Here is a 13065-nt window from a genome sequence, read left to right on the forward strand (position 1 = left end):
GTATCTAAGTTGGTTATGAATATATGGAACAATCAATTAAAAATATTAGAGGCTTTTCTTTAAGATCAAATATTGATGTGCTACTATAAACCAAAGTTTAATCAATGCATTGAAATGATAAGAACTTCTTAAAACATTAATCTATGCTCATTCTAATAGAATAATTTCTTATGTTTAGTGAGTTTTACTATTTAAAAAGGCCTAATTTTAATATAATTTGGATTAAACAACTATTATTTAAAGTAGCACCTACATTCCAGATTTCAAATTTTTCTTTAAAAGACAAACCTGATAAATATGAAAGCATCAATGTAATTATGATAATTATTACTAACAATTCATGTATCAATTGTATCTCTGTATCCTAAATATATGTCTTTAAAGTATAAGATTTAAGTGAACATTTTATTAACCTGATGCTCTCCAAACTAAAAGTGTACTACAAAGCTCTCTTACAAACTTATATAAAAATTAATCAATTAATTGAAAACTTAATTATATCATTTAATATTCTATAATTAAATAGCTATATTATAAAATTTTTATATTACTATCTACACTGAGAAAGAAATTCAATTGTATTTCTAAAAGGTAATGAAGAGACACTAGCTTATTTAAAGGGTAACAATATGAAATATAAAAATGTTTTAAAATCTTCCCTCGAGAGAGGATTAAAAGTTCTTTTCTCTGTTTCATGTTTCAGATATAATATTAAATTATATCACTAGTTTATATTAATCCAAAATTGTATACAAAAATTTATATAATAACATTCAAGTAAGAAACCAAAATTAGTTTCAAAATTAAAACATCTTACTTAACTTTTGCCATTTTAGAAAAATTAAGAAGCATACATAAAAATCTTTTAAAATTCTACTATCATAGATAACTACTATTAACATCTAGCCCACAGCCTTCTAAACTGTTTTCTACACATATACTTCGAGTATACATATTTTATAAATATAAAATCATATTAATATTTTTAAAACTCATAAAATTATTTTAAATTACACATAATTAATGTTCTTTTACAATAACATTTAAATTATTTGCTACCTTAAAAACAAAATTATTAAGAATATTGGGCTGGGGCTGTAGCTTAGTGGTAGAGTGCTTGCCTTGCACATGTGAGGCACTGGGTTCAACCCTCAGCACCACATAAAAGGGAACAGATAAAATAGAGGCATACTGTCCATCTACAACTACAATAAAATGAAGAATATTTATACAGCTATATCTTTATACATGAAAATTATTTTGGCATAAATCCCTTAAGATATCATTGCTGAATCAATACCATATAAAATTCTAAGTTTTTAAAATAATTTATTAAATTTCTGTCCTGAAAGATTCTGCCAATTCACATCTACCCAACAATATTTGAAAGTACTAATTCCTCATACATGGATCAATATTTGATTTGAAGATAATGGAAATTTTTCCTAAATTGGTAGGTAAAAAGCTATTTGTTCTTCTATTACATTTTTTTTATTATTAATAGTAATAGATAAAAGATTTTTTCCTGTGCTCATAGGCATATATATTTCTTATTCTGGAAAGGCATCTATTTATATTTTCTGTATCGTTCTAGTGACCACCTCTCCTAAGTTAAAAGGTCTGCTTTCATCTCATTTCAAATTAAGATAATCATTCAAGTTTATTTAAAGTTAAGCTCAAAAGATAAGTTTTTATTATACAACTTATATTCCTAAAATCAACAAAAATGTCATATACAACAAAATAAGTATTTAAAATTAGACTCAATTATATTGCTTAATTTATAGATATTATAATCATTAAATATATTTTTACTCTTGTTAATTTTATCTTATATTTTCCCTACAAACCTTACAACTATTGTTTGTTATTGCATTACACATGTACCAATTCTAATACAACAACTTAAGTCAATTTAAGATATTAAGGCTATTATCTATAGAACAAACAAGTTGAAAAACTGACTTTCAAAATCTATGCTGACTTCATTTTATAATTTTGTTACTCAGTCTATTACTAGAGACAAACTCAAATCATACATATGGTAAAAACTAGGCTTTCTTTTACTGTAACATCCTTTTCAACTTAATAACATGGACTTGAACAATCTTCACATGCTTAACAAAGTAACTTTTGCCAATATTTTTGTCCAAATAAAAATATTTATTAAGTTATTTTTTATTGTTTAAATACTTATACAATACTAGATCATTGTCTACATTTAAGGCTAATGATGCTCCTGCTTATATCAACTTTTTCTTTAATTTTAAATAATGAATGGGGGGGGGGGAAACAGTATCCTACATAATCCCACTAAATCTCACAAAGTTATTTTTTAAAAATTTCTTTATATTGTGATATTAAAAGTCTCACTGCCACTAAGCAACACACAGAGCAATAGAATAAACCAAATTCCATAGGGCACAGGCTATATTTTCAGAAACAACAACTTGTCATCCTGGAAAAACTGAAGAACCTGACACTTCAAGCTGAATAGATAGCTCAACAACAGAGAGGAAATAAGACACCCACCACAATGTTTACAGTCATGCTCGCTTTGTTGAGCTCTTGGGTAAGTAGAATCTATGGAGAGACTCATTGGACCCATTTCCCAGATCCCATGTACCTAGCAATGTGGACTAGGGAATCCATCCCAGTATTTACAAATGATACTTACATGATGGGAGATTTTACAGATTCATGCTACTAGATTTAACTATACTGGCTACAGAAGGAACCTATCATATGTCAGTCCTATGATAAACATGCTGGCTATTTAAAGGTAACTTTTGAGGAAAAGACAACATAGCAAGGACCTAAATCAGCCAATCATATTTGCCCTTAGAACTTATAATTATATATCTGGACGATTATTAAAGTGGAACATTCTCATAGTAAGCCACTATTTCCAAAGAATATCCACAAATATTTTATTGCCCTAATCATTCTGCAATAAAATTTGACATCTTTTCTAAATGGATGAAATATACAAATGCCTTGCCAATGCAACATAAAATCTCTAGAAGTGAATATGTTTTGGATTGATACGCAAAACTTTTAAGACAGTTATATTAAGATGCCACTTTCCACAGAAAGTCCAAAGCCAGAAGGGCTTAAGGTGGTAACACTGCCACTAAATGTGTTTCACTTTTACTTCTTGAAAGGAATTTACAGGCAACCATGTCTAATTTGAATTTTTTTTTTTTTATTTTTTATTTTATTGGTCGTTCATAACATTACATAGTTCTTAATACATCATATTACATGGTTGATTCACATGGATTATGAACTCCCGCTTTTACCCCGTATACAAATTGCTGTATCACATCAGTTTCCCTTCCATTGATTGACATATTGCCTTTCTAGTGTCTGATGTATTCTGCTGTCTGTCCTATTCTCTACTAACCCCCCTCCCCTCCCCTCCCCTTTTCTCTCTCTACCCCTTCTACTGTAAATCATTTCTTCCATTTGTATTATCTTGTCTTACCCCTCCTTTCCTCTTATATGACATTTTTTATAACCCTGAGGATCGCCTTCCATTTCCATGCACTTTCCCTTCTCACTCCCTTTCCCTCCCACCTCTCATCCCTGTTTAATGTAAATCTTCTTCTCAAGCTCTTCGTCCCTACCCTGTCCTTGTTCACTCTCCTTATATCAAAGGAGTCATTTGGAATTTGTTTTTTAAAGATTGACTAGCTTCACTTAGCATAATCTGCTCTAATGCCATCCATTTCCCTCCAAATTCTATGATTTTGTCATTTTTTAATGCAGAGTAATACTCCATAGTATATAAATGCCACATTTTTTTTATCCATTCATCTATTGAAGGGCATCTAGGCTGGTTCCACAGTCTTGCTATCGTGAATTGAGCTGCTATGAACATCGATGTAGCAGTGTCCCTGTAGCATGCTCTTGTTAGGGCTTTAGGGAATAGACCGAGAAGGGGAATAGCTGGGTCGAATGGTGGTTCCATTCCCAGCTTTCCGAGAAATCTCCATACTGCTTTCCAAATTGGCTGCACCAATTTGCAGTCCCACCAGCAATGAACAAGAGTGCCCTTTTCCCCGCATCCTCTCCAGCACTTATTGTTGTTTGACTTCCTAATGGCTGCCAGTCTTACTGGAGTGAGATGGTATCTTAGGGTAGTTTTGATTTGCATTTCTCTGACTACTAGCGATGGTGAGCATTTTTTCATGTACTTGTTGATTGATTGTATGTCCTCTTCTGAGAAGTGTCTGTTCAGGTCCTTGGCCCATTTATTGATTGGGTTATTTGTTATCTTATTGTCTAATTTTTTGAGTTCTTTGTATATTCTGGTTATTAGGGCTCTATCTGAAGTGTGTGGAGTAAAGATTTGTTCCCAGGATGTAGGCTCCCTGTTTATCTCTCTTATTGTTTCTTTTGCTGAGAAAAAACTTTTTAGTTTGAGTAAGTCCCATTTGTTGATTCTATTTGTTAACTCTAGCGCTATGGGTGTCCTATTGAGGAATTTGGAGCCCGATCCCACCGCGTGTAGATCATAACCAACTTTTTCTTCTATCAGATGCCATGTCTCTGATTTAATATCAAGCTCCTTGATCCATTTTGAGTTAACTTTTGTGCACGGCGAGAGATAGGGATTCAGATTCATTTTGGTACAAATGGATTTCCAGTTTTCCCAGCACCATTTGTTGAAGATGCTATCCTTCCTCCATTGCATGCTTTTAGCCCCTTTATCAAAAATAAGATAGTTGTAGTTTTGTGGATTGGTTACTGTGTCCTCTATTCTGTACCATTGGTCCACCCGCCTGTTTTGGTACCAGTACCATGCTGTTTTTGTTACTATTGCTCTGTAGTATAGTTTGAAGTCTGGTATCGCTATACCGCCTGATTCACACTTCCTGCTTAGTATTGTTTTTGCTATTCTGGGTCTCTTATTGTTCCATATGAATTTCATGATTCTTTTATCGATTTCTACAAGATATGCTGTTGGGATTTTGATTGGCATTGCATTGAACTTATATAGGACTTTTGGTAATATCGCCATTTTGATGATGTTAGTTCTGCCTATCCATGAGCAGGGTATATTTTTCCATCTTCTAAGGTCTTCTTCTATGTCTTTCTTTAGGGTTCTGTAATTTTCATTGTATAAATCTTTCACCTCTTTTGTTAGGTTGATTCCCAAGTATTTTATTTTTTGGGGGGATATTGTGAATGGAGTAGTTGTCCTCATTTCCGTTTCAGAGGCTCTGTCGCTGATATACAGGAATGCCTTTGATTTATGCGTGTTGATCTTATATCCTGCCACTTTGCTGAATTCATTTATTAGCTCTAATAGCTTCTTTGTAGACCCTTTTGGGTCTGCTAGGTATAGAATCATATCATCTGCAAATAGTGATAATTTAAGTTCTTCTTTTCCTATTTTTTATGCCTTTAATTTCTTTCGTCTGCCTAATTGCTCTGGCCAGTATTTCGAGGACTATGTTGAACAGAAGTGGTGAGAGAGGGCATCCCTGTCTTGTACCAGATCTTAGAGGGAATGCCTTCAATTTTTCTCCATTCAGAATGATGCTGGCCTGTGGCTTATCATAGATTGCTTTTACAATGTTGAGGTATGATCCAGTTATCCCTAATTTTTCTAGAGTTTTGAACATAAAGGGATGCTGTACTTTGTCGAAAGCTTTTTCTGCATCTATCGATATGATCATATGGTTCTTATTTTTAAGTCTATTGATGTGGTGGATAACATTTATTGTTTTCCGTATATTGAACCAACCTTGCATACCAGGGATGAATCCTACTTGATCATGGTGTATAATTTTTTTGATATGTATTTGAATCCGATTCGCCAGAATTTTATTGAGGATTTTTGCATCAAGGTTCATTAGAGATATTGGTCTGTAGTTTTCTTTCTTTGAAGTGTCTTTGTCTGGTTTCGGAATCAGGGTGATGTTGGCCTCGTAGAACGAATTTGGAAGTTCTCCCTCCTTTTCTATTTCCTGAAATAGCTTGAAAAGTATTGGTGTTAGTTCCTCTTTAAAGGTTTTGTAAAACTCTGCTGTATATCCATCCGGTCCTGGGCTTTTCTTAGTTGGTAGTCTTTTGATGGTTTCTTCTATTTCCTCTATTGTTATTGGTCTGTTTAGGTTGTCTATATCCTCCTGGCTCAATCTAGGCAGATCATAAGACTCAAGGAATTTATCTATGCCTTCACTATCTTCTATTTTATTGGAGTATAAGGATTCAAAGTAGTTTCTGATTATCTTCTGTATTTCTGAAGTGTCTGTTGTGATATTGCCTTTTTCATCCCGTATGCTAGTAATTTGGGTTCTCTCTCTTCTTCTCTTCGTTAGCATGGCTAAGGGTCTGTCAATTTTATTTATTTTTTCAAAGAACCAGCTTTTAGTTTTGTCAATTTTTTCAATTGTTTCTTTTGTTTCAATTTCATTAATTTCAGCTCTGATTTTAATTATTTCTTGCCTTCTACTTCTTTTGCTGTTGTTTTGCTCTTCTTTTTCTAGGATTTTGAGATGAAGTATGAGATCATTTATTTGTTGGTTTTTTCTTTTTTTGAGGAATGAACTCCAAGCAATGAATTTTCCTCTTAGAACTGCTTTCAATGTGTCCCATAGATTCCGATATGTTGTGTCTGTGTTTTCATTTAACTCTAGGAATTTTTTAATTTCCTCCTTGATGTCTTCTAAAACCCATTGATCACTCAGCAACCTATTGTTCATTCTCCAGGTGATGTTTGATTTTTCCTTTCTTCTTTTATCATTGATTTTCAGTTTCATTCCATTATGATCAGACAAGATGCATGGTATTATCTCTACCTCTTTGTATTGTCTAAGAGTTGCCCTGTGACATAGTATATGGTCTATTTTTGAGAAGGTTCCATGTGCTGCTGAGAAAAAAGTGTAGCTACTTGATGTTGGGTGGTATAGTCTATATATGTCAATTAAGTCTAGGTTGTTAATTGTGTTATTGAGTTCTATAGTTTCCTTATTTAACTTTTGTTTGGAAGATCTGTCCAGTGGTGAGAGAGGTGTGTTGAAGTCTCCCATGATTACTGTATGGTGGTCTATTAGACTCTTGAACTTGAGAAGAGTTTGCTTGATGAACATGGCTGCTCCATTATTTGGGGCATATATATTTATGATTGTTATGTCTTGTTGGTGTATGGTTCCCTTGAGCAGTATGAAGTGTCCTTCTTTATCCCTTTTGATTAGCTTTGGCTTGAAATCTATTTTATTAGATATGAGTATGGACACTCCTGCTTGTTTCCGTGGTCCATATGAGTGATATGATTTTTCCCAACCTTTCACCTTCAGTCTATGTACATCTTTTCCTATCAAATGCGTCTCCTGTAGACAGCATGTTGTTGGGTCTTGTTTTGTGATCCATTCTACTAGCCTGTGTCTCTTAATTGGTGAGTTTAAGCCATTAACATTTAGGGTTATTATTGAGATATGGTTTGTTCTTCTATCCATATTTGTTTATTGATGTTACTAACCCTGATTTGTTATCCTCTTTGACTATTTTCCCCCCTTTACTGTCCTACCTCCCATTGTTGGTTATCAATGTTATTTTCCATTTCCTCTTCCTGTAATGTTTTGCCAAGGATTTTTTGAAGAGATGGTTTTCTAGCTGCAAATTCTTTTAACTTTTGTTTATCGTGGAAGGTTTTAATTTCATCTTCTAACCTGAAGCTTAATTTCGCCGGATACAAGATTCTTGGTTGGAATCCATTTTCTTTAAGCGTTTGAAATATGGTATTCCAGGATCTTCTAGCTTTTAGAGTCTGTGTTGAGAGATCAGCTGTTATTCTGATTGGTTTACCCCTAAATGTAATCTGCTTCCTTTCCCTTGTAGCTTTTAAAATTCTCTCCTTGTTCTGTATGTTGGACATCTTCATTATAATGTGTCTTGGTGTGGATCTCTTATGATTTTGCACATTCGGCGTCCTGTAGGCTTCTAGGATTTGGGATTCTGTCTCATTCTTCAAGTCTGGGAAGTTTTCTTGTATTATTTCACTGAATAGATTGCTTAATCCTTTGGTTTGCAGCTCTGTGCCTTCCTGTATCCCAATGACTCTTAAGTTAGGTCTTTTGATATTATCCCATAGCTCTTGAATGTTCTGCTCATGGTTTCTTAGTAGACTTGCTGAGCTATCTATGTTCTTTTCAAGTTGAAATACTCTGTCTTCATTATCTGATGTTCTATCTTCTAAGTGATCCACTCTGCTGGTAGTATTCTCAATTGAGTTTTTAAGTTGGTTTATTGTTTCCTGCATTCCTAGTATTTCTATTTGTTTGTTTTTTATTACCTCTATCTCCCTGTGAAATTGATCTTTAACTTCCTGGATTTGTTTGTCAATGTGATCTTTCATTGTCTGATTTTGCTGTCTCATGTCTTCCTTGAGACTCCAGATCATCTGAAGCATGTATGTCCTGAGCTCTCTATCTGACATTCCATCTGTTGCAGCTATTACCTCTTCTAAAGTTGAGTTGACCTGCATTGCCTGTGGTCCTTTCTTTCCTTGTCGTTTCATACTGCTGGCGTTTCTTCCTGCTTGGTGAAATTGTTGTGTCTTTGATATTTTCCCCCTCTATTTATTTATATTGCTCTTGTATAGTTGAAAAATCACCCTTGCAGGGCAGGTAGTGGCTGTGATCCTCCTCCAATTAGTGTGATCCGTCTACCATGCTGGCAGGCCCTAGGTCTGCTTTGCTGGTCGGTCAAAGGTCTACCTACCCAGCAGGCGCCAGGGGCACCTGTGTCACTCCATAGGTTGCTGGGCCTAACCTCCCGATGGGTTGCAGGTTCGCCTCGCTTGCAGGCACTGGGGGAGAGGCCGGTTCCGCCCCTCAGCAGGCTTTGGGCCGGCTCTGCTGCTGTTCTCAGTCCCTCCTACCTGCAGACACTGGGGGAGGGGACGGGCCTAGCCCTCAGCCGTCCGCCGCCGGACCTGTCCTAGTGGGTCCGGTCCGCGTTCCCCGCCGGCACGTGTAGCTGCAGTCCCTTGGCTGGTTGCTGGGCCTGACCCGCCCGCCCGTGGCTTGCAGGTGCGCCTCGCTTGCAGGCACTGGGGGAGGGGCCGGTTCCGCCCCTCAGCAGGCTTTGGGCCGGCTCTGCTGCTGTTCTCAGTCCCTCCTACCTGCAGACACTGGGGGAGGGGACGGGCCTAGCCCTCAGCCGTCCGCCGCCGGACCTGTCCTAGTGGGTCCGGTCCGCGTTCCCCGCCGGCGCGTGAAGCTGCAGTCCCTTGGCTGGTTGCTGGGCCTGACCTGCCCGCCCGTGGCTTGCAGGTGCGCCTCGCTTGCAGGCACTGGGGGAGGGGCCGGTTCTGCCCCTCAGCAGGCTTTGGGCTGGCTCTGCTGCTGTTCTCAGTCCCTCCTACCTGCAGACACTGGGGGAGGGGACGGGCCTAGCCCTCAGCCTTCCGCCGCCGGACCTGTCCTAGTGGGTCCGGTCCGCGTTCCCCGCCGGCGCGTGTAGCTGCAGTCCCTTGGCTGGTTGCTGGGCCTGACCCGCCAGCCTGTGGCTTGCAGGTGCGCCTCGCTTGCAGGCACTGGGGGAGGGGCCGGTTCCTCCCCTCAGCAGGCTTTGGGCTGGCTCTGCTGCTGTTCTCAGTCCCTCCTACCTGCAGACACTGGGGGAGGGGACGGGCCTAGCCCTCAGCCTTCCGCCGCTGGACCTGTCCTAGTGGGTCCGGTCCGCGTTCCCCGCCGGCGCGTGTAGCTGCAGTCCCTTGGCTGGTTGCTGGGCCTGACCCCTGAATTTTTAATATAGTAAAAACATCTAAGAAGCTAGAAAAATAATTGAGGTATCCAGAACTATTTTCAGAACACAAAAATAAGATTTAGGTATGCAAACATTCTGGTTTTTTTTTTTTTTTTTTGAAACTGTGTGATTTAGATTACTCCCTTTTGTAGGGTATTATTTTGCAACCATGTGATGAAGTCCAGATTAGAGCCTGGCAAACTGATTGATGTTGCACTAGAAAGATCAGTAGTAATTCACAGCCGCTGCCTGCTCCTCAGCCCAAGCCAGCCAGCCTAGCCATGGACGGCCCACAGAGCGACAGCTTGCCTCAGGATCTGTCTGAGGACTTGAAGAAGGCCACCAAGGAGGTGCACACTCAGGCAAAGAGTGAGTTCATGAGGAACTTCCAGGGGGGCCAGTGATAAACCCAACCTGATCTTTTCTTAAAAATGGGAGCCATCTCACCACAAAGCCATGAAAAGATAATTTCGGCTTTACTATAAATTACTGCAAATTCTAAACCTGCTTGGAATGCCTGTCCATGCCTTGAACTCACCCATGCCTGGCTCTCTGACCAGAGAGCAGCCCTCTCTGAAACCTTATTGATGCCTCACAAATCTTGGCCTTCCCTGGCCAGACAATGACCCTCTCTGAGGCTTTAATGATCCTCATAAATTCTGATGTTGGGGCCAGCAAAAAATGTAAACTACCATTAGTGTGATGCTTGTCAGAGTTCTGTTATCTGTAACCCCGCTTTGTGTAACTTTCTGGGCTATAAAGTTGGGCTGCAGGAAAGCTGCTGCTGCTGTCTTGTTCCCGCGGTTTTGGGAGGGAAAACAGCCCAGCTGGTTGAAATAATAAGCTTGCTTTAATTTGATTTTAATTGGAGTCAGTGGTCTTTTTGGATTTTAATTGGAGTCAGTGGTCATAGGATTCTCCAATGTTCCCTGGGGAGGTCTAGGTGAATTCCCTTTTCTTCAATGCATCATAAAAAGGTCAGAATTTTTCAAGTAGATTTAAGTTAGGAAACTGACATGAAGAAATAAAGAAAGAAGAAAAGAAAAGACAGGTACACCTAGTGTAACTGCTTACAAGGAAACAAGTCATCAGTCATGTTAAATATAAGCCTTTCTGAGAATTGTAAAAGAAACAAAGTCCATTTTCAGTTATGGGAATGAGCCAGCATTTGAGGACATAGACAGATGGTGGAATGGTGGGTTTTACCAACTTCATCAATTGATAAAACCCATACTGAGATCCGACCATGTACAGGCAGTGTGCTCTCACTGTGAAGAAATCTAAGGAATATCAGACACAGACTATCACCTGTGAACTCCTAGCACAGCAACAGAGAACACAGGCACCAATAAAAGCCTCAGCACAAGGGGTCAAGACAATCCCCCCCCCCATGAGCTGTGTAGAAGCAATGTGGAATTTCCCCTCAGCCCTCTTGAGGACCACTGGGAAGAAACAAGATTAGATAGGAGAAAAGGCATATGGATTGATTATGATGAAAATTAGAAAAATCACAGCATGAGAGACAATCACAAGAGTATGATTACCCACCTGTTTAGCATTATGCACAAAGTTACATATCCCTTTTTCTATAGGCAGGGGGAGATTGGGACAGGTAGATATTTTGGAGAGCTTATAATTATTATTAGTTGAGAAGGTGGTTTCCAGGAGGGTGTCTTAGAATTTTGAAAGAGCCCAAAGGACAGAATCTTATAAGGAAAGTCCATACAAATGTAGTTGTATTCCCCTGCAACAGAGAACACAGGCACCAATAAAATCCTCTTGCTGTATGTATATACGTGACTGTATGACCAATGTGATTCTGCAACCTGTACAATCAGAAAAATGAGAAATTATACCCCATTTGATTCAAATGTATGAAATGTCAAGATCATTATACTGTCATGTGTAACTAATAAAAAAATTAAAAAATTAAAAAAATCTTCAGCACAAGGGGTCAAGACAACCCCCCCTATTTTTCACATAGATAATGGGATTTTAGGGTGGGAGTGAGGCAATCATTCCCTTTTGAGTCTAGTCTTAATGCATATAAAAAAATTTCCAGGTGGCTTCTCCTTTTACATGAAATTGCTCAACAAGCCAAAAAAAAAAAATCAATCTTTGGGGAATGACATTTTCTAAGCCCCAACAAATCGAAGATTTTGGCAGTCATAGGAAAAGTGTCATAGGCTTAAATTAAACTCTTAGAATATGATAGCAGGAGAGGGCCTCCCCAGTACCTCCTCTTCTGACACATTTGATCTTCAAAGTCAACTCTGTGCTGGGGAGAAAAGAATTCATATTTGAACATGTACTGCAGAACAAGGACGAGATAGAAGTCATCAATGTCATCTCCTTTTGTCCTCAAGACTGTTACTGAGTTAGATAATAGTACTGCCACTAGCAAATTCATCCACCATTTAGTTTCTTCTCAATATTTTTCCTGCTCTTTTCCTACAGACAGGTAGTGTAGGGAAGCTTTAAATTTACTCTTTTTCCTCCACAGATTTTAATAAGTTTAGACAGAAAAATAAATTTACAACATACATACTGTGCAAAGAAAAAAATGTCTACAGGATATTAATGTGCTTAAGCATCGAATTCAAAACAATATATGAGACTCAAAGAGGGCAAGATGTTGTGAACTTCATGGAGAGCTGAACAAGGGTATAGGTGCTGGACTTCTGGGAGGGGGAGTGTCACAGGCACTGGAAAGGTAGGGAAGGAGGAGCACAGTGTTATCTTTCATGCAGGTGAATTTTCCAGGTAGCAGTCACCACTAGTAACTTTTGTCTGGGCCTGGTGTCAGACTCTCAATCTCTTTTTCTTATGAAAAAGATCTTTTGTAGATAGAAAGAGGGTATTCAGATAGAAAAACCTCTGCCTGAGTCCACAGTGTACTTTACTAGGGCAGGTACATGTAGAATTCTTTTTACAAAAGGAAAAGTTTTCAGATGCCTTCCTTTGTTTAAGAGATCAGCAGTCTCTGAATAACCAACTCAAACTATACCAAAGAAATACATTTATAGTTGGGCTGGGGCTGTAGCTCAGTGGCAACGTTCTTGCCTTGCAAATGTGAGACACTGGGTTCAATCCTCAGCACCATATAAAAATAAACAAATAAAGGCATGCTGTCCATAAAAAAAAAAGAAATGCATTTACAGTGAGATATTTTGATTTCCCTCATTAGTAACTTGAATCCTGGGTTAAAACTTTGACTAATACTAAAACTCTCCTCTTTAGAAAGTGCTCCTATGAAAAGGGAGATCAGTCTTACTGGTAAGACACTGTGTCAGCCTCTTTATA

This window comes from Urocitellus parryii, chromosome 4 (assembly GCF_045843805.1).
Source record: "Urocitellus parryii isolate mUroPar1 chromosome 4, mUroPar1.hap1, whole genome shotgun sequence".
NCBI lineage: Eukaryota > Metazoa > Chordata > Mammalia > Rodentia > Sciuridae > Urocitellus > Urocitellus parryii.